The 18,202-nt window shown below is 48.8% G+C and overlaps 1 protein-coding gene across 6 annotated transcripts in view; it reads right to left on the bottom strand.

The window, feature by feature from the left end:
- The window catches only part of Ttll11 (tubulin tyrosine ligase like 11), a 225,108-nt gene that overhangs the window by 48,052 nt on the left and 158,854 nt on the right, over nucleotides 1-18,202 (bottom strand).

Raw genomic sequence — 18,202 nt, forward strand, 5'->3', positions numbered from 1 at the left:
TCCCATCCCATTCTGCTCCTTGGACACATCTCTCTGTTCCCTATGTACTGCAGTGGGTCACAGGGCAGCCCCTCAGGGTTCTGTGAGCTCACTGAAGGCATGGGCCAATTCCTGTCTATAGTATATGGTGTGTGTTAGGATCCTGAGTGCAGGGAATGGGCAGTTTTTATTAAATTTGTTGCACTGTGGGGTGGGTTGAATGAAAATGGCACCATAGGGGGTTGGGGATTTAGCTCAGTGGTAGAGCGAAGCGCAAGGCCCTGGGTTCGGTCCCCAGCTCCGAAAAAAAAGAAAAGAAAAAAAAAAAAAAAAGAAAATGGCACCATAGGGAATTGGCACTATTAGGAGGTATGGTCTTGTTGGAATAGATGTAGCTTTGTTGGAGGATGTGTGTCAATGGGTATGGGCTTTGAGGATTCAGAAGCCCAAGCCAGGCCCAGTCTCTCTCTCTCTCTCTCTCTCTCTCTCTCTCTCTCTCTCTCTCTCTCTCTCTCTCTCTCTCTCTCTCTCTCTCTCTCCTTGCTGTCTACAGATCCAGGTGTAGAACTCTCAGTTATCTCTGATCTGCCTGTGTGCCTTCCCATCAGCATGATGATGGACTTAAACTCTGAGCTGTAAGCTAGACACAATTAAATATTTTCCTTTACTAGAACTACCATGGTCATGGTGTCTCTTCACGGGAATAGAACTCTGACTAAAGCACTTTGGGAGTATGCTTTTAATAATGGCATAAACTGACAAGCAGAACGACAAAGCCATGGTGCTTTCTGTCCCATCAAGTACCTGGAAATGGCTTGGGAGGCAAACACCTTGTTGGAAACCTCTGCCTGAGTGGCCCCAGTCTCGTACCAGCCCAAGGAGTTAACCACCAGGAAGACATGAGTAGAAGGTTCCAGAAGGCCCAGTCACAGCTTCTTAACTCTGGACTTGAAGTGAGGCAGGCAGGAGAACAGAACCAGGACCCAGTAAAGGAAAATCTCTTTAAAGTTCAATGGTATGGAGGGTCTGGGATGCAACGTGCCCCCTCCTGCATGAGCAGACCCGATGATTCTTCGGGAGAGCTGGATATTCCTGGGAGGTGCAGATTCCCTTTAGCAGAAACGGCTTTGTCACTGAAACCTTGAACTTCAGACAGTAAATAAATAAAAGCCGGGTGGCGATTTTTCAAAAGGAATGAAGTGTTCTCCCTGAGACAGTTACAGAAAGAGAAACAAAGGGGGAGGGGTGTAAACTGACACTCTCACCAGAAACCAGCTCTTAAATTGCAGACTAAGGGTCTGTGGCTGACATTAGAAGTGCTCTGGAAGTTTAAGGGAAAGACTGGGAGGTGTGCAGTGTGGCTGCTGGATGGAAGGAAACAGCTCAGAGGAGGACTCAGTCAGCACGCCCGCCCCGCCCGCCCCGCCCCGCCCCGCCCCGCCCCGCCCCGCCCGCCCCGCCCGCCCCGAGGGAGGGAGTCATCTCCTTTGCGCTCCGTGCACCTCTAAGGAGAAGCCTGTGACTACAGCCTAACCTTAATCTCTGAGCAAATCAGGATTACAAATCAGTTCTCTAGCACATTATAGTTCTCATGGTGGTGGGAGGGGCACAGAATTCTGAATACTATTGTTTAGATTTTAAAAAAGATTTTTGTTTAAAATTCATTGCCTTTTATTTATTTGTTTATTTATTTTTTATTTTTTTATTTTTTCCGGAGCTGGGGACCGAACCCAGGGCCTTGCGCTCGCTAGGCAAGTGCTCTACCACTGAGCTAAATCCCCAACCCCTGCCTTTTATTTTTTAAAAGCAAGGTTTAGTGAAGAAAGCTGAGGGTGTGCTTGAACTTGGAATCCCCCTGCTCCCCACCTCCCCACTGCTGGGATTCCAGGCGTGCATTATCTCATCCAGTTTTATGTGGTGCTGGGATCAAACTCAGGGCCTTCTGCATGCTCTCTGCTGACTGAGCCGTATCTGCAGCTGGGAACTTTGTGTTTTAGAGAACAACTGCAGAGCTTGGGAGAGAAGTATAAAGGAATCAAAATGACTCCTAATCTCACAATTTAAATGTAGACAATGGCAATGTGTAGATGTCTGTATTAGAGTTAGGGTGACAGAACATGTGATTTAAGCTCTTTTTGCACACCTCAGGAGTATCTTTCACGGATATACACAGTCTGTATTAAGCGGATCTCCAACGTAGTTAACAGTTCCTCCTCGGTTAGAGACTTAGTGGCCACACGGTTTGCTGTCTGCAGAGCCACACGTGTTCAGCCTCCTCCCCAGGCCATGCGCCTCCTCTCCCAAGTGTCGGGTGCTGTGCTGTGTTAGCTGTGAGAGGCTTTGGGGATGGCTCCGCCCAGGGATCTTTTGCAGTTGAGCGGTGTATAGGAGGTTTTCCTGAGGCTTTATCACCATGGCTGCCATCTAGTTCCAGAACATTTCACAACAATGTCATTTCAGAGAAGGAATCTTAGCCCAGGTAGACAAGATTGACCCAGCTTAGCGGCAGGGCTGTTCGAAGGTGGAAGCCTTCCTCTGACCTGCCTTGCTGATGGGGACCTCACCTCCTCCTTCCAGCATGCTCAGCTAGATATGTCTTCCCCATGTGACTCTGGAGGGCCGTGTCGCCCTCCGGGAACACCTCTGTGGCGTCCTGCCTCTCGCACTGCCCAGCCCTCTGAGGCTTTGTGTGCCTCCGGATGGCTGCCCACTCATGTCCCTTCCCTGGGCCCGGAACCACAGCTTCCGGGTGGGGGGAGCGGTTTTCCTCACCTGGGACGCAGTAACGATGCAGCTGATGTAGGAGAGGAAATAAAAGGATGAGCAATGGCGGCTTTGCTGGAGATAATTGCAATTACCACACTGAGACCCAAGCCATCCCAGATACCGTAAAACCCTGTTTTTATTTAATAGCATTTTAATGGAAATGTGAGGCTTTTGGAATAAAAGTGACTGGTAAAGAAAACATAAATCAAGCTTACTAGCCCTCTGAGATCGTTTCTGGGGAAAAAAATCATGAATTTGGTATATCCTCGATTCATTAAAACAGGAAAAAGAGTCCTGAAATGTTTTTACCTATTATCATTTCTCAAAGTGCAATTTGTTTTCATTAAAACTCTCGTGAGAAACCACCCATCTCTATTTTGCCTGGAGACTTTACTGCTGAAAAGTCACCACCCGTGACTGGGGATCCTTCCACATGTCAATGGCCAGTTTACCTCAGTTATCTCCTTTGTTTCTAATAACAGGTCCCTGAAGTAGGTGGGAACCCCCTCACCCCCTTACCCCCTCACCCCTTCACCCCCTCACCCCCTCACCCCCAGGGCAGCCAGGTGACACTTGCCCAGGTCACTAGATCAGCTGGGGGATTAGCATTGGCAGTGGGGCCTGCCTCCCTCATGCCTCCGAAGCTGAGCTCACTATTTGGCCCTGACACTTATTTGATTCAAATCAAACCAGAGACTTTTCTTCTTCTGTATACACCGGCCTGGAGATTAAGAAAAGTGGGGAGATGCATGTGGCAAGATCAAATCCCAGTTCCACAGGAGTTGCTTAAGTTCTCTCTAGAGGAATAATCTCCATCTCTTGTCAAGTACACCTTCAACTATTTCCCATTTCTCAGAGATATCCTACACACTGGTGTGTCCCGGGCGCCTGGGATATACAGGTGGGGTGGACAGGCAGAGTCCCTGCTGCCCAGAGGTGTGTGACTGAGTGGGGACAGAGAGTGGTCTGCACACAAGTTGGACCACACTGGTAATGTCCTGTCCTGTCCAGTCACGTCACCGCTCCTTTGGCAGACACTCCTTAGGCAACGTGGGTTCTGATTTCTAGAGACATTTGTTGGATTTAGTAGTGTAGGAGAACGTGGGAGGTTTTAATGCAAGGGAGGCAGGATCAGAACTGACCACAGTGAAGGCAAACAGCTATTAGCACAAATTATTGATAGAAAAAGAGATTAGAAAACTCCTGGGATACTCCAGGATTCCAGGGAGTCCGACCTTTTGGCTTCTCCGAGCCACATGGGATAAGAAGGAATTGTCTTCGGGCACACATTAAATCTAAGTTGTTCAGCTCATGGCCCATCTAGGTTTTGAGTGTGTGTGTGTGTGTGTGTGTGTGTGTGTGTGTATGTTTAATTTTTATGACTTTGTGACTTTTGTGACATGATGCTACATCTACAAAGCTCATGCTTGAGACTCACATAATAGTTACAGAAAGATGAACATGATCTCATGATGACTCAAGTAAGTTTAGTTTTGTGTCAGGCCACATCCATAGGCTGCACAAAGCCCTTAGGCCATGAGTTGGAAACCCCTGATACATCAGTCATCCTGAAAGTGGGGTCCTTGGAGCTGCTGAGTCCGTGTTTGCTGGGACTTGATAGAAATGCACACTTGTGGATGCTAGCCCTGCCATAGAGGCTTTGCATGGGCTGGACCAATACTCTGGGAGCTTCAGTCTCAGGGTAGAGTCCGAGACTCTATCTAGACAGCAGGAGATGAGGTCTATCTAAAACATGGCCACTGGATAACCATGGAAGCAGGGAGCTCCTTGGGCAGACTCTGAAAACTGAGGACAAGGAGGCAGAGAACAGCCAGGTTCCATGCTCCTGGCAAAGGTCTGGCCAGACAGGATGCCCTGGGGCATGGGGGTCTTACCAGACAGAGGGACGCAAGCAGACCTCTTTCCCTGCTGTTCGCCATGGCTCCTGCATCACTAGATTTCAAGTGCATACGTAGCACACCATTGTCAATGAAGAAATGCTAACCACGCACCACAGAGCGCCTTAAATTAGGACCGCAGCTAATTTAAAGTGTCTCAGGATGAAGTTGCTAAAAATAAATGTTAACTTTCAGAGAGCCCAGCTCTGTCACTTGACAAATCTCTGCCTTGACAGAGCCCCATTGGCTTGATGGGTGATGTGATGAAATTTGAAGAAAAGGCATAGACTACAGATGAACCAGGCAGATCAGGCGGGTGTTCCCAAGAGATGAGGACAGAACTTAGAGAAGCCTCTGCTTGATACATTCAAGTCCACTCAGGAGCCAGAGCCAGGTAGAGGATGCTCCTACCTGTCCCTCTTCATGCACTGGCCCTTCCCCATCCCACTCCCTGAACCCATGCCTGGCCACTCCCACCTCACTTGATCACTTTCTTCTGAGGAAGGTGTAGCCTCACCAGCAGCAGGCACACTGGATGCCATTACTGGTGGCCAGTAACCCAGCAGGTTTTAAGTATATACGCTACGTAAAATCTTACGAGCTGGATGTTACATTCCTTACTTTAGAGAAAGGGGAACCAAGACACAGGAAGACAAAGAAATTCACAGTGGAGCCAGGATAGAAAAAAAAATGCACGTGTATCTACGTAGGTATACTTGCATGCAGAACTAGATTCCATATGAGAAAAAATATGATACTTTAGTCTCCGTTTTAGATATGAGGGAAATGTGTTTAGAAAAGCTGACTACTTTGCAAAAGTCTCTCCGTTATTAAATTTGAGCTCAGAGTTGTTGAGGTTCAAAACTGGGCACTGTCCCTTCATTTTCTCAGCTTGTCGTCATTGTGCTGCTCAGCTCATTTTCTCCTCGGTTATGGTCGTGGAGAGAATCTCTTACTTTATGGGGTAAGAAAGGCTTAAAGGGACGAGGGTGGGCACAGCCTGTGCTAGCCAAAGTGGGGCTTTTGCTTAAGGTCTAAATTCAGGCTTTCTGTGAAATGCCAAGGAGAACTGTAGAGGCTCCTCTGTGACTTCAGTGTGACTCCTGGGCAATCTGTGGCTTCTCTGTGACTTCAGTGTGACTCCTGGGAGCCTCGACTGCTCAGCTGGATGAAGTTGCTCCATTTTGCTTGCCAAACAGATCAGCATGCTACTCTTCCATCCAGGGCTCTTGTAACTCCTGACACAGAATGTCTGTGGAATGCGAAGTGGCGAGGAAGCCAGAGGCAGCAGCCCCATCTCTGTCCCTGCTGTGGGATGCTCCACAGAGCCATGACCTGAACGGGCTGCTTGAGTGTTTTCTCGCTTGGTCAGGCAATGAATCGGCAGAAGGACAAACTCGAGGACACAATATTATGGCCGCTTCCTCAGACCTGAAGGGGAGTCTTTTTAGAGCTGGAGAGCCCTTTCGGGGTCGCTGGGCCCAGTCCTCTCATTTTCGGTTTCCAGATGAAGGATCTGACAGCTCATTTTCTACCGGCTGCCCAGTGAGCTTCTTTGTTGGCAGAGTACTCTCTGTGTCATGTGCCTCCCTCTCGTCTCTTTTTCTATATCGCAGCACGGTCAGTAGACGCAAGGTTCTATGTACAGCGCTCAGGGAGCCCTGGGACCGTGGCTCCTCACTGGAGGGACATGGGGCCCGGTGACCTGGATGGTTTAGGGCACAGATGTGGAGATTGGTAAATCAAGGAACAGTCGCATCAGCTCTGCTGCTTGAAGCCATGTGACCTTAGGCAAGTCCTGTAACCCCAAAGCCTTATGTAAGACAGAAATAACGGTCCCTGACCCACAGGCCTGATGTAAGTAGCAGTAATCAGACAGAATGGAGCATGTGCTGAGCACAGTGCCTCGACACCAGTCAGCTACTTCTGTCACGGTCACCTGGTCCTCTTCATCTCCAAGGACTCCCCATCTACTCACCAGACAACCCTGGAGAGGCGGATGGTCACCAGGGAGATTCCAGGGGGATTTGGGCTTCTCCTCCGTCCCCACTTGACATAACTGGACACAGGTTTGTTCCCCACTGCTCCAGCCACTGGGAGAGTCGCATGCCAGGCTGCCTAGGTCAGTGAAGCCTGCCCTCTTGTCCTAGCCTAGGTCATGCTCTATGGGGACTCAATGAACGACTATCCGCACCTTACCTTACATTTCAATTCTGGTTCAGGATTACTGACATCATAAAAATCTTGTGCTGATGAGGGCATTGCTCCGCCCCCACCCCACACTCAAAACAGCTAAACACAGGAGTTAGAGGACACCAGCAATGATTTGCCTCTGTTTCTGATGGAACTTAGGGAAGAGGCCAAGTCTTTGCTTAAGGGGAGACAGTTAGTGAGAGTCAGAGGCAAGGCCCAATCTCCACAGTCCTTTAAATGAACAAAGGGCTGGGGGATTCATCCCAGTGAGCTTGATCACTAGGACTGCCACAATTCCCAATGAAGTCTGGGTTCTTTGGGCAGGAGGAACGGTGATGATTCCCTGGCTTTGGAACGCAGAGAAAGTTCCAGAGTCTGAGCTTGTCTTGAATGGTGTCCTGTCCTGGGGCACACTGAGCCTCATGTCGCTGCTCACTGCCTGCCCCCTTCTCCACACTTACATTCCCTCCCTTGGCAAACACATTCCCCCAGTCACTTATGCTCCTATATAACTCCACAACTTTTGGGGGTAAAAATCATTTCTTCATCCATAACCTTCCAGACTTATACATCGACATCCTCTTTCCTATTGTCATAGTCTGTTTTGTTTTCTTGAGACAGGGTTTCTCTGTGTTGTCCTGGCTGTCCTGAATCTCAGTCTGTAGACCAGGCTGGCCTCAAACTCAGAGATCCACTTGCCTTTGCCTCCCGAGTGCTGGGATTAGAGCGTGTGCCACTGCGCCTTATTCGTGATCGCATTCTTGATCACTACCAACACTGTCATCTTCATAATGGACATAAGTATCATCCCACCATCTTCTTCTCCATCATCACCGACATCATCCCCATCTCCATCGCCACTGTCCACGTATTCATCACCATCCAGCCCATCCCCATCATCATGATCAAGGCCACCACCGCCATCACGTCGTCTTCATCATTAGCATCATGACATCATCCTCACCATCACCTCCATATTCATCGCCATCTGCATGATCATAATTTACATCCCCATCACCATTTCACCATCATTAGCACCATCACTACCATCCTCCAGATCATAATCATGTTGGTCACCGCCACCATTATCATCATCTTCACAGTCATCATCACCCTCGTCATCTGCATTGTTGCCATTGTCAATATTAATCCTAACCTCATTAGTGTCATGAGAGTCACTGAGAACTTAGTCTCTGACCTACAGGATGCAAAAAACACAGTATACTCGATTTTTTCTTCAAAGAACTTATCACGCTTAAATTACTATTTTTCTAATTGTCTGTGGAGTACCTGTTTGTTTGTTTTTTTTCCCTGAAAAATTCCAGAAGGGCAGGCCCTATAGTGGCTTAATCTATGACTAAGCCTATGACATCTACACAGCCTTGCTGTGCACATATCTTGTGCTGAGTATAGTTACCATGTGAGTGAGTTCTCCTAACACTCTAACTAGACACAATGACTATCCCGAGTTTATATCTGGTGACCCTGCAGCGTAAGGAAGGAGAACTAGCCTCAAGACGAGGCAGGAATTGGACCTCTATGCCACACTCCATATTCCCAACTCCTACATGCCTCTGCTTCCGATTGCCAGAACGGACCTTTTTTTCTTCTCTCTTAGTCACTGCAAGCTCCTGCATGCATTCCAGGAGAATGGAAACTTCCTAGTGCCTTCCGAGAGACTGTGACAATTGTAATCAGTGGTTGTATCAGCCCACTTCGCCACCTCCAGAATTAGCAGAAAAGGCCAACGTGAGCTTTCAGTGTGCGGCTCTGCTAATGAAGGGATCCCCATAATTACACACTCAGCGCAAGGCTGAAACACAAAACACTGTAGTATTTAAACACAGCTCTGCATCAAAGCACGGGCGGCACGAGTGTGGGGTAGATGGGGACAGCATGTGTAGATGGCACTCTGCTGAGACTGCTTTCTTTTTGGCATCTATTGTCACCCAAGCCCAGTTCATTGTCTTCGGAGCTTCTAAATCTCTGTTGGCCGCTGTGTGTTCCAGGAGCCCTGATTCAGTGATTTCATAGGACTCTACCAGGCCGGAGAGTGGCTCGGCAGACTTAGAGTCAAATCTGTTCACTGCTTGAGTTGCCTGAGGCGTCTTTCAGCCTCGTGGTAGCCGCACACCTACCTCAACCCTGAAAGACAGGTGTTGAATCCCATACCACCTTTCCCCAGTGACAATGGGACTCACAGCACTGGCGCCCATTTCCCCGGTAAATCACTACTCAGTAGGATTCTATGTGAGGGAGCCCTTATGGGATGAACCCTTCTCAGGCAAGGTTGTCTTGTGCCTGTGTTTGCATTGGTCCTGCTCTAGTAGACCAGCAATTCCACCACATGCTAACCGTCAATCTTGTGGCTTCTGGATATACACCTCGCGCCTGGGTCTGGGAGACTGAGGCCCTGTGTACCTTTCATCCCCAGTTAGGATCTGATGCTGTTGGTCCTTTGCAGCTCATCTTAGAAGCCAGCCACAAGCTCTTTCCCTCCCTCCCACTCAGAAGTATGCTTCCTGCATTTCCCCTGGTACTGCTTGGTGGAATGTATCATCTTCTGAAGACTGCATCGTGGCTGTTTCTCCCGAGAGACTGCTGGAAATGAACTGATTTGTGTTCCCCTTGTCACTTGCATTTCTGACATGTTGTGAGAAAGGCCTGATGGTGAAGGCCTGCGTACGCAGTGTGCTCTTGAGCACAGATAACAGGAAGAATGGCATGACGTTTGCTGGATGTCCTCTTCAGGGAAGCGCTCGGCTTCTTTTTTTTTTTTTTTTTTAATTTTTTTTTTATTAACTTGAGTATTTATTTACATTTCGAGTGTTATTCCCTTTCCCGGTTTCCGAGCCAACATCCCCCTAGCCCCTCCCTCTCCCCTTCTTTATGGGTGTTCCCTTCCCCATCCTCCCCTCATTGCCACCCTCCCCCCAACAATCACGTTCACTAGGGGTTCAGTCTTAGCAGGACCAAGGGCTTCCTCTTCCACTGTTGATCTTACTAGGATATTCATTGCTACCTATGAGGTCAGAGTCCAGGGTCAGTCCATGTATAGTCTTTAGGTAGTGGCTTAGTCCCTGGAAGCTCTGGTTGCTTGGCATTGTTGTTCATATGGGGTCTCGAGCCCCTTCAACCTCTTCCAGTTCTTTCTCTGATTCCTTCAATGGGGGTCCTATTCTCAGTTCAGTGGTTTGCTGCTGGCATTCGCCTCTGTATTTGCTGTATTCTGGCTGTGTCTCTCAGGAGAGATCTACATCCGGCTCCTGTCGGCCTGTACTTCTTTGCTTCATCTATCTTGTCTAATTGGGTGGCTGTATATGTATCGGCCACATGTGGGGCAGGCTCTGAATGGGTGTTCCTTCTGTGTCTGTTTTAATCTTTGTCTCTCTATTCCCTGCCAAAGGTATTCTTGTTCCCCTTTTAAAGGAGTAGTGAAGCATTCACATTTTGATCATCTGTCTTGAGTTTCATGTGTTCTATGCATCTAGGGTAATTCAAGCATTTGGGCTAATAGCCACTTATCAGTGAGTGCATATCATGTGTGTTTTTCTGTGATTGGGTTACCTCACTCAGGATGATATTTTCCAGTTCCAACCATTTGCCTATGAATTTCATAAAGGCATTGTTTTTGATAGCTGAGTAATATTCCATTAAGAGCAAGGCGATGGGGATAACTCATGGCAGTAAGAAGAGTCACGTCATCCTGGGCCCGTCTGGTACTAACTGAATGGGTGTCAGGAAACTGTGTTACTGCTGAGCCTCAGTTTCCCTTTGGTCAAAGGGATCTGGATGGTGCAGTCTGGCTCCCAGAGCATCCTGGCTGAAGCACGGTGTGTTGAAAGCTACAGCCACCACTCATAGGGTGTGTGTATGTGTGTGTGTATGTGTGTGTGTGTGTGTGTGTGTACAGGTATGCACATGCATGTGCACATGTGAGTGTGCATGAATGGTAGAAAGACATATAGGTTCATAGATAGATAGGTAAACAGGGTTTTGTTATGCAGCTTAAGATGGCCTTGAACTCAAGATCTTCCTGCCTCAACCTCCCAAGTGCTGCTGGGATTGCAGGCATGTGCTGGCATGCCCCACCGGACACATATTTATCAAGTACCCAGTCTGAAGTGAGGGGCATAAGTTCAGTTCAAGACCATATTCTCCAGGAAATCGACCTCCTCCTCCACTCTACAATCTCATTTTCCTTAAAGAACTCTGGCCCTAAAAAAATTAGTTTTTTTTTCTAAATCAGCTAGTAAATTAGGCATGCATATTAGCCTGACTTTTTACTTTATGTGATTTTTGAATTCCCCTAACATATAGTTGTTGTCAGAATCTATTAAAGTATTTAATTTCTCTTGTCACCACTCAATTCCCCAAGCAGACATCCAGACAGTGGCTGTGGTGTTTCTCACAGAAGCACTGAAGGTTTAGTTATGGCGGTACAGTTTTTAGATGATTTCTCCCTGGTGGGTCTAGAGGCTCTAGAGAGACTGCATTGAGTTCAAGCCCAAGGTTACGCCAAGGCTGTAATGGTAAGAGCTGTAGGCATCGCAGGATCAGGCAGGCCTGCCTGCCATTCCTCTGGAAAGGCCCTTAGCCTCTCCAGGCATCAGTTTTCTATCTGCTAAGTGTGACAGTGCCAAGCTGATGGGGTTTCATATGTTCTGAGATGAATATCAAATATAGAGAACCTGGGAGAATGCCAGACATGTCCTCAATACAAAACAGCTTACGTCAAAGAAGTGAAGATACAGAGACTAGGGTCTAGAAGTTCTCTGTCTCTCCATCTCTCTCTGTCTCTCTGTCTTTCAATCTCTGTCTCTCTGTCTGTCTCTCTCTCAGACACATACTGCACACACACACATTGCACATACTATACACACTCACACACACACACACAAACACACATGCTTCTTCAAGTGACTGACTTGCAAAGACTAAAACTTGACTGTTTCCTTTGTGTGTGAGGTCAATCTGTAGAGCTGGCCAGCTATCCTTTTCTTTTTTTTTTAGACACTTTTAAACTTTATATGTATGGGTGTTTTGCCTGCGGGTCTGTCTGTATACAGTGCCTGAGAAGCCTAGAAGAGGGTGTCAGATCCCCCGAGACTACAGTTACATGCAGTTGTGAGCCTCCATATGGGTGCTGGGGTCCCAACCTACATCTTCTGGAAGAGCAACCAGTGCTTTAAGCACTGAGCCATCTCTCCAGCCCTCCCCACATTTTTTCTGAGACAAGATCCCTCACTGACCTTGCCGATTAGGTGGGGAGTCACCTATATCTACCTCCCTGGCATAGAAACCATAGGCACATATCCGTGACTTCCACTGTTTATGGAAGCGCTGATGCTTGAACTCAGGTCTTCAGGCTTGTGTAGGGAGCACTTTATCAATGAAGCTATCTCCCCAGGCCCCTTGACATCTTCCTAACACCCATTCTTTCAAATAAAATAATATCTACTGGACTGGATTCGGAGAGTAGTCAAAGGTTTCCATGCCAACAGGAACATGGTGTGGACCTCGTTCCCCAAGTTCAGGGGGCAAAGTCTCCACCATTCGGTTTCATTTCTTTTTTTTTTTTTTCTTTTTTCTTTTTTTTTTTTTTTTTCGGAGCTGGGGACCGAACCCAGGGCCTTCCGCTTGCTAGGCAAGCGCTCTACCACTGAGCTAAATCCCCAACCCTCGGTTTCATTTCTAACAAGCAGGCACTGGAGTCAGAGCTTAGTCTCTTTCTTGGTTGTTATGGCAACAGCTAGCAACCTACCCCCACCCTGCCAAACACACATACCCACATGCTGTAGGGTGGGATGTGTACAAAGTATTAGTTCAGGGACAACTTTCCGTCCATGGAACGCCACGGTGTCCACGTGAGACGTACTGTCCAAACAAAACCGGCACCAGCACACCTTTGGTCAGGAGGAGGAGGAGGTATGGCTTTTAATGTGCAGACAGACTCCTGGGTGATGTTGGGAAGGTTCCGAATCGGTTGTCAGGATCTTTACTAGAGAGTGAGCATCAGAGAGACTTGTACACTTTCCCTGGGTCTCTCCTGCCCTGCCCAGCATTTGAGGAGCCCGGGCCAGTGCTCACACTCACCTGTCCCAGGCCCAGAGCACAGCTTTTTCACCCCTGATTAAACAATGAGTTTGTGGCTGGCCGTCTTCACTTTTCAAGCCTGATCTCTGCCCCATTGCCAGAGACAGCACGGGAGTCTGCCTAAATGGCTTTAATTCTCTTCCTCTCAGTCTCTGGCTTCATGTAGCTTTCAAAAAGTCACCTTCTAAGCCTAAGACTGCCAGACAAATCTACCCAGATGTCCCACCTGCATCCCGGTGTGTCCAGTGTTTCAAGTGGAACGCAATCTGTTTCCCAGAACCTGCGGCTCCGTGTTTTCCTGTTTTTGGCGATTTCTCCTGTGCAGTTAGCCAAGCCTCAAAATGTGTCTTCCTTGTCCTCACCCTGGTCTCTAGGGGACAGCTTCAAAGGTGAGTCGCAGAGGTTGGGAAGTACAGAGTGAGGTGGTCACTAGGGCTCCAGGGCTAGGATGCTTCGGCTCTGTCCGAGTGCACGCTTGCAGCCAGAGCACAGGAGTATTACCATAACCCTGGAGGTTACACGTTTTCTTCCTGGGATCCCGTCTTCCAGATGAGACACTGCCCAGGAGTGGGACCAATGCTGACCTGCTTGACTCCAGGACTCACAACCAGTGTTCAAGCTTCTCCCAGCCAGCCTGGAGTCTCTCTCTCTCTCTCTCTCTCTCTCTCTCTCTCTCTCTCTCTCCTCCCTTCCTCCCCTCCCCCTCCCTCCTTCCCCTCCCCCTCCCTTCCTCCCCTCCCCCTCCCTTCCTCCCCTCCCCCTCCCTCATTTGGCTTATCTAAGGCAGGATCTCCTTACTATGTAGCCCAGATTGGGCTTCAGTTTACAATCCTTTGCCTTGAGAGCTGGGGTTACACGTATGCACCAGCATGGCTGACTTCACGTGGGTATGTTGAGACCAACGTGGTTGGCTTCTTTCTCCTGTCTACATGTTAGCACCATGACACTAGAGCTAGCCTCGTGTATCTGATGAGATGAGTTAGTACCTGACTAGGGCTTCGTGGAGAGTTCAGCCAACCTGGATTCCATTTCACAATGTGGAATGCTTTTTTTCCTTCTCTTCCCTCTCCTCCTCTTCCTCTTCTTTTTTTGTTTGAGAATCTCACACATGCATAACGTGTCATTGTACTCAAATCTACATCCATTTCTTCTCTTCTTCCTCCTCCTCTCCCCTGTAACTCCTCCCCTACTCCCCCTTCTCACCCTCACCCTGCTATCCTCTCTGAATCTCGTGTGGTCCTTTTATAAGCCTGAGTCCACTCTGTGCTGTCTATATGCACATGGGTGTGAGCCCGTCTACTGGGGTATGGGCTGCACCACTGAGGAGAGCTGATTCTCCTCCATCGATTTCCAGTAGGTCTTCAGCTGGGGGGAGGAGGGTTTGCCTGGCTTGACATGGAGTAGGTTGTGTGCATGTTGTCACAGCCACTGTGAATTCAGATGTGCAACTGCCCCGTTGTAGGCAGCAAACACTATTTCACGGCAGCCACCCACCACCTCTGCCTCTTACAATCTTTCCGCCCTACTCCTTGATGATCTCGTAACCTCGAGAGGAGGGTCCAAGGCACATGTCCCATTTAGAGCCAAATAACCCATAGTCACGTCGACCAGCTGTAGAGAGACCATATCTTGCTATATGGTCTTGGCAAGAGGACCTTGAAGAAACTACTAGCTGAGGGCTGAAGGACTGTAGTGGGCTGAACTGTGGTCCACCTTCCAGACAAGTCCAGGTTCTAATCCTCAAGACCACAGCCGTCCAAGCCTTTATCAGGACAGTCTTTACAGGAATAAAAAATCAAGTAGAAGGCCTTGAGATCATCTGGATTTAGAGGGCCCTATATCTAGTGACAGGTGTCCCGATGTATAGGTTGGCGTTATGGTGACACACACAGACAGCAATGGGTGATATTACCAAGAAATGAACCAGAGCCACCCAAAGCTGCCTCTCTCTACATCATCAGAAGAGCTGTGGCCCCATGATTTACACCCCGGGTCCAGAACCAGAAGGAGAAACATTTCTGTGCTCCCCCTCGCCCCTGCACCCCTCCCCTCCCTGCCCGTTGGTGACTGGTTGGGGCAGCTCTTAGTAGTGACCAGCAGGCCTCAGTACTCTTCTGTCTGGAATGGATGATCACAGAGAGCTATTCTGCAGTAATGTAGAAACAGCTTCAACAGGGCCTGGTGCCTGGTGAGCCCTGCATGAAAGTCAGGTGCACAGAACATTCTAGCTCATTCCCAGATCATACCTCAGAAACATCTTCCCCAAGGCACACCTGCTAGCTGCTGCCACCTCCATTCCCAGACTGGTAAACTGTTTAACTTCATTCAGATCCTGAGCCCCGGAAGGTGGTGCAGCCCCTGTGAGTCCTGCTGCCAGGGACAAGCAGACAGCCCAGAGGTGTTTGTGTCCTTGCAAGGCTGGTGACTAAGTGCTGGCCCATCTCCAGCCCAAGATGATGAGCCTGTCACAGTGGGTTCCGCAGAACATCTGTTCTCGGGAACAAGCTGGTCGTCTCAGGCCAGCTCAAGAGAAAACAGAATGCTGTTCCTATACACAGCCATCACGCGCTCACTGGAGCCCAGTGTTTCTACAAGTGACCCATTTCTTAAGTGGCTGGAGCCCATCAGAATCTTAGCGAGCACTGATGACATGGGGATAGCCTAGGAAGTTTCCTTTGTTGCCACAGACCTGAGACCTGAGAAAACACTGATTGTGCCTTACAGGAACGCTGTGGGGAGAACACTGTCAGCACCATCTCTGACACTGGTTCCTCTAACGGCTGTGCCTGATTCTGCAAGGGAGTCAGGGTTATGGGCTTCATGCATATGGATGGCAGCCATGGCTGACTGATAACCTGCGGTTTCTCTGCCAGTACTAATCAACTTTGGTTGGTTATTGAGAATATGACTAGGCCACGTTATGCCAGCGCACACACTGATGATCCCCAGGATCTGAATGGTGCGTTGCTGGAGCTGGATTTGATTCAATTCCAGCTTAAGATAAGAGTGCATAAAGAAGAGTGTCCCACATGAGATGGGCAGACTGTGCCTTGGCATGGGATACAGAGAAGACCAGAGGGAAATTGGAAGACCAGCAGGGAGGGCTGAACGCTATTGTTATTGAGAGAGCTGAATGCTGCCATCATGGTCTGAGAGGTAGAGGGACGGAATTGGGCCCAGGAGCAGAGACTCTCCCAGGGAGAGGACTGGCCATGAATAGAGGGGATCCATCCTCAGTGCCTTGGGTTCTGGGTCTGGTCCAGCATCTGTTATCTTCCCGGGGCAGTTGACTTGTACCATAACAGCTGTCTGCTATGCCCTTTGTGTGTCAGGCCTAGGGGCGAGGGGGCTGGAATGGGTCCTGCTTTCTGCCACCCAGGTCCCCTGCTGATTTGTGACTGCTGTGGCTGTGAGCCATCAGTCCTTACCCAGTTGTGTCACCAGGAGACTGCTGCCCTCTATCTCTGCTCTCACTTCCCTCTCCAGCTCTCAGTGTCTGTGTTCTATCTGGACCTGGTGCCTTTCTATTCCTGGGCAGTCTGATGCTGTGATCCTTAAATGCTTGGGGGTTGAGGGATATCAAGCCTATCCTGGCTGACAGGTTAAGATCTCAAGGTCAACTGTGAATGGTGCATACAGGGATGTGCATACAATATAACTCCTCCAGTCAGTTGATATCCTGAAATCTTCTGTCCAAAAGGGGGTGGGGTGGGGTGGCTCTGGGCACAGGAACTCCAAGTTCAACACTCTTGATCTGTATGCAGACAAGAACTAAGCTCTGGAGAAGGAACTTGACTTGTCCAAGGTGGCTTCGCATATATGTTTCAGGGCTCAAGGGACATTCAGAGACCCAGGTCTTAGTAAGTTTGCCGTGACAGTGTCCTCAGCTCTCCTGTGGGCCACAGTCAGCTCTTTGCAGACAGCATAGGGTTTGGGGTTATCTCTAACCCTCAGGATGGAGCAAGTCTCAGTCTAGGGCAGTGGTTTGGTACACATTACTTAGGCCTGATATGTGTCTGTCTCTTTGCAAATAGATACATGTGTCAGACACTAACACACTCCTGGAGTGCAGAGGGATAATTTCAAGACTCTGTAGCTCTGCTCTGAGCCTTTTCTGACTGTAGCATGAAGTAGATGTGGAAAGGAATTATACAACAGCCAGAGATGCCATGTCATGTTGACAACAGCCAGAGATGCCATGTCATGTTGACAACAGCCAGAGATGCCATGTCATGTTGACAACAGCCAGAGATGCCATGTCATGTTGACAACAGCCAGAGATGCCATGTCATGTTGACAACAGCCAGAGATGCCATGTCATGTTGACAACAGCCAGAGATGCCATGTCATGTTGACAACAGCCAGAGATGCCATGTCATGTTGACAACAGCCAGAGATGTCATGTCATGTTGCCATGCGAATTTTCTTCCGGCCTGTGACTCTGCTCACACAGTGACAGCTAATGCCAGAGGCCACAGCCTGCAGGCCCTGCCTTGAGGGCTTACACCGACCCTGCCAGGAAGGGATTACCAGTCCCTCTCTACAGGTGGGAACTAAGGTGTGAGAAAAGTAGAGGGTTAGCCCATGGTCACACAGCTGGAGCAGGCTGGGTCTGCCTAAGCCCAGCTATGCCAGCAGGGGAATAGCAAAATAATTGACCAATGGCAAAGGTTTGCTCTGTGCCAGACATCGAAGTGTGGACATCTTCAATCTTCTCCCCAGCCCCATGACCCTCCAGGCTTAGAGAGGAAAGGTGAATTTTCCAGGCGCCCCACACCCAGCTAGAGAGAGACAGAGCCCAGAGTCAAAGGCACTGTGTGTGAAAGCGGCTTTGGGGGACGCTCCGCATGCCTGACTTTGAGAGAACTGCTTAGAAAACTTTTAATTTTTCTCAGCAGATAGAGGTGTTTGCCACCAAGCCTGACAACCTGAGTTCTGCTCCCAGGATCCACACGGTGGAGGGAGAGAACCAATTTACACAAGTTGTCCTCTCAGCTTCACAGATAACACCCTCCCCCCCAAAATAAACAAATGACAATTTAATTTGCATTGTTTTTTTTAAAGGGGCTTTTTGTTTGCTTGATTTTTGAATTTGTAAACCCAGGTTTGGGAGTGCAGCTTAGCAACAGGGTGCTTTGCAGAACATGAGTAAGGTCCTGGCTTTAACCCCTAGGACCTCAACAAGTAAATTAACATTTGATGCACTCCATATGACAGAAAACATCCCCTTTGACTTATTTAAATTTTACCAAATTTAGGGATGTCCGAGA

The sequence above is a fragment of the Rattus norvegicus genome, chromosome 3 (genome assembly GCF_021556685.1).
Source record: "Rattus norvegicus strain SHRSP/BbbUtx chromosome 3, alternate assembly SHRSP_T2T, whole genome shotgun sequence".
Lineage (NCBI taxonomy): Eukaryota > Metazoa > Chordata > Mammalia > Rodentia > Muridae > Rattus > Rattus norvegicus.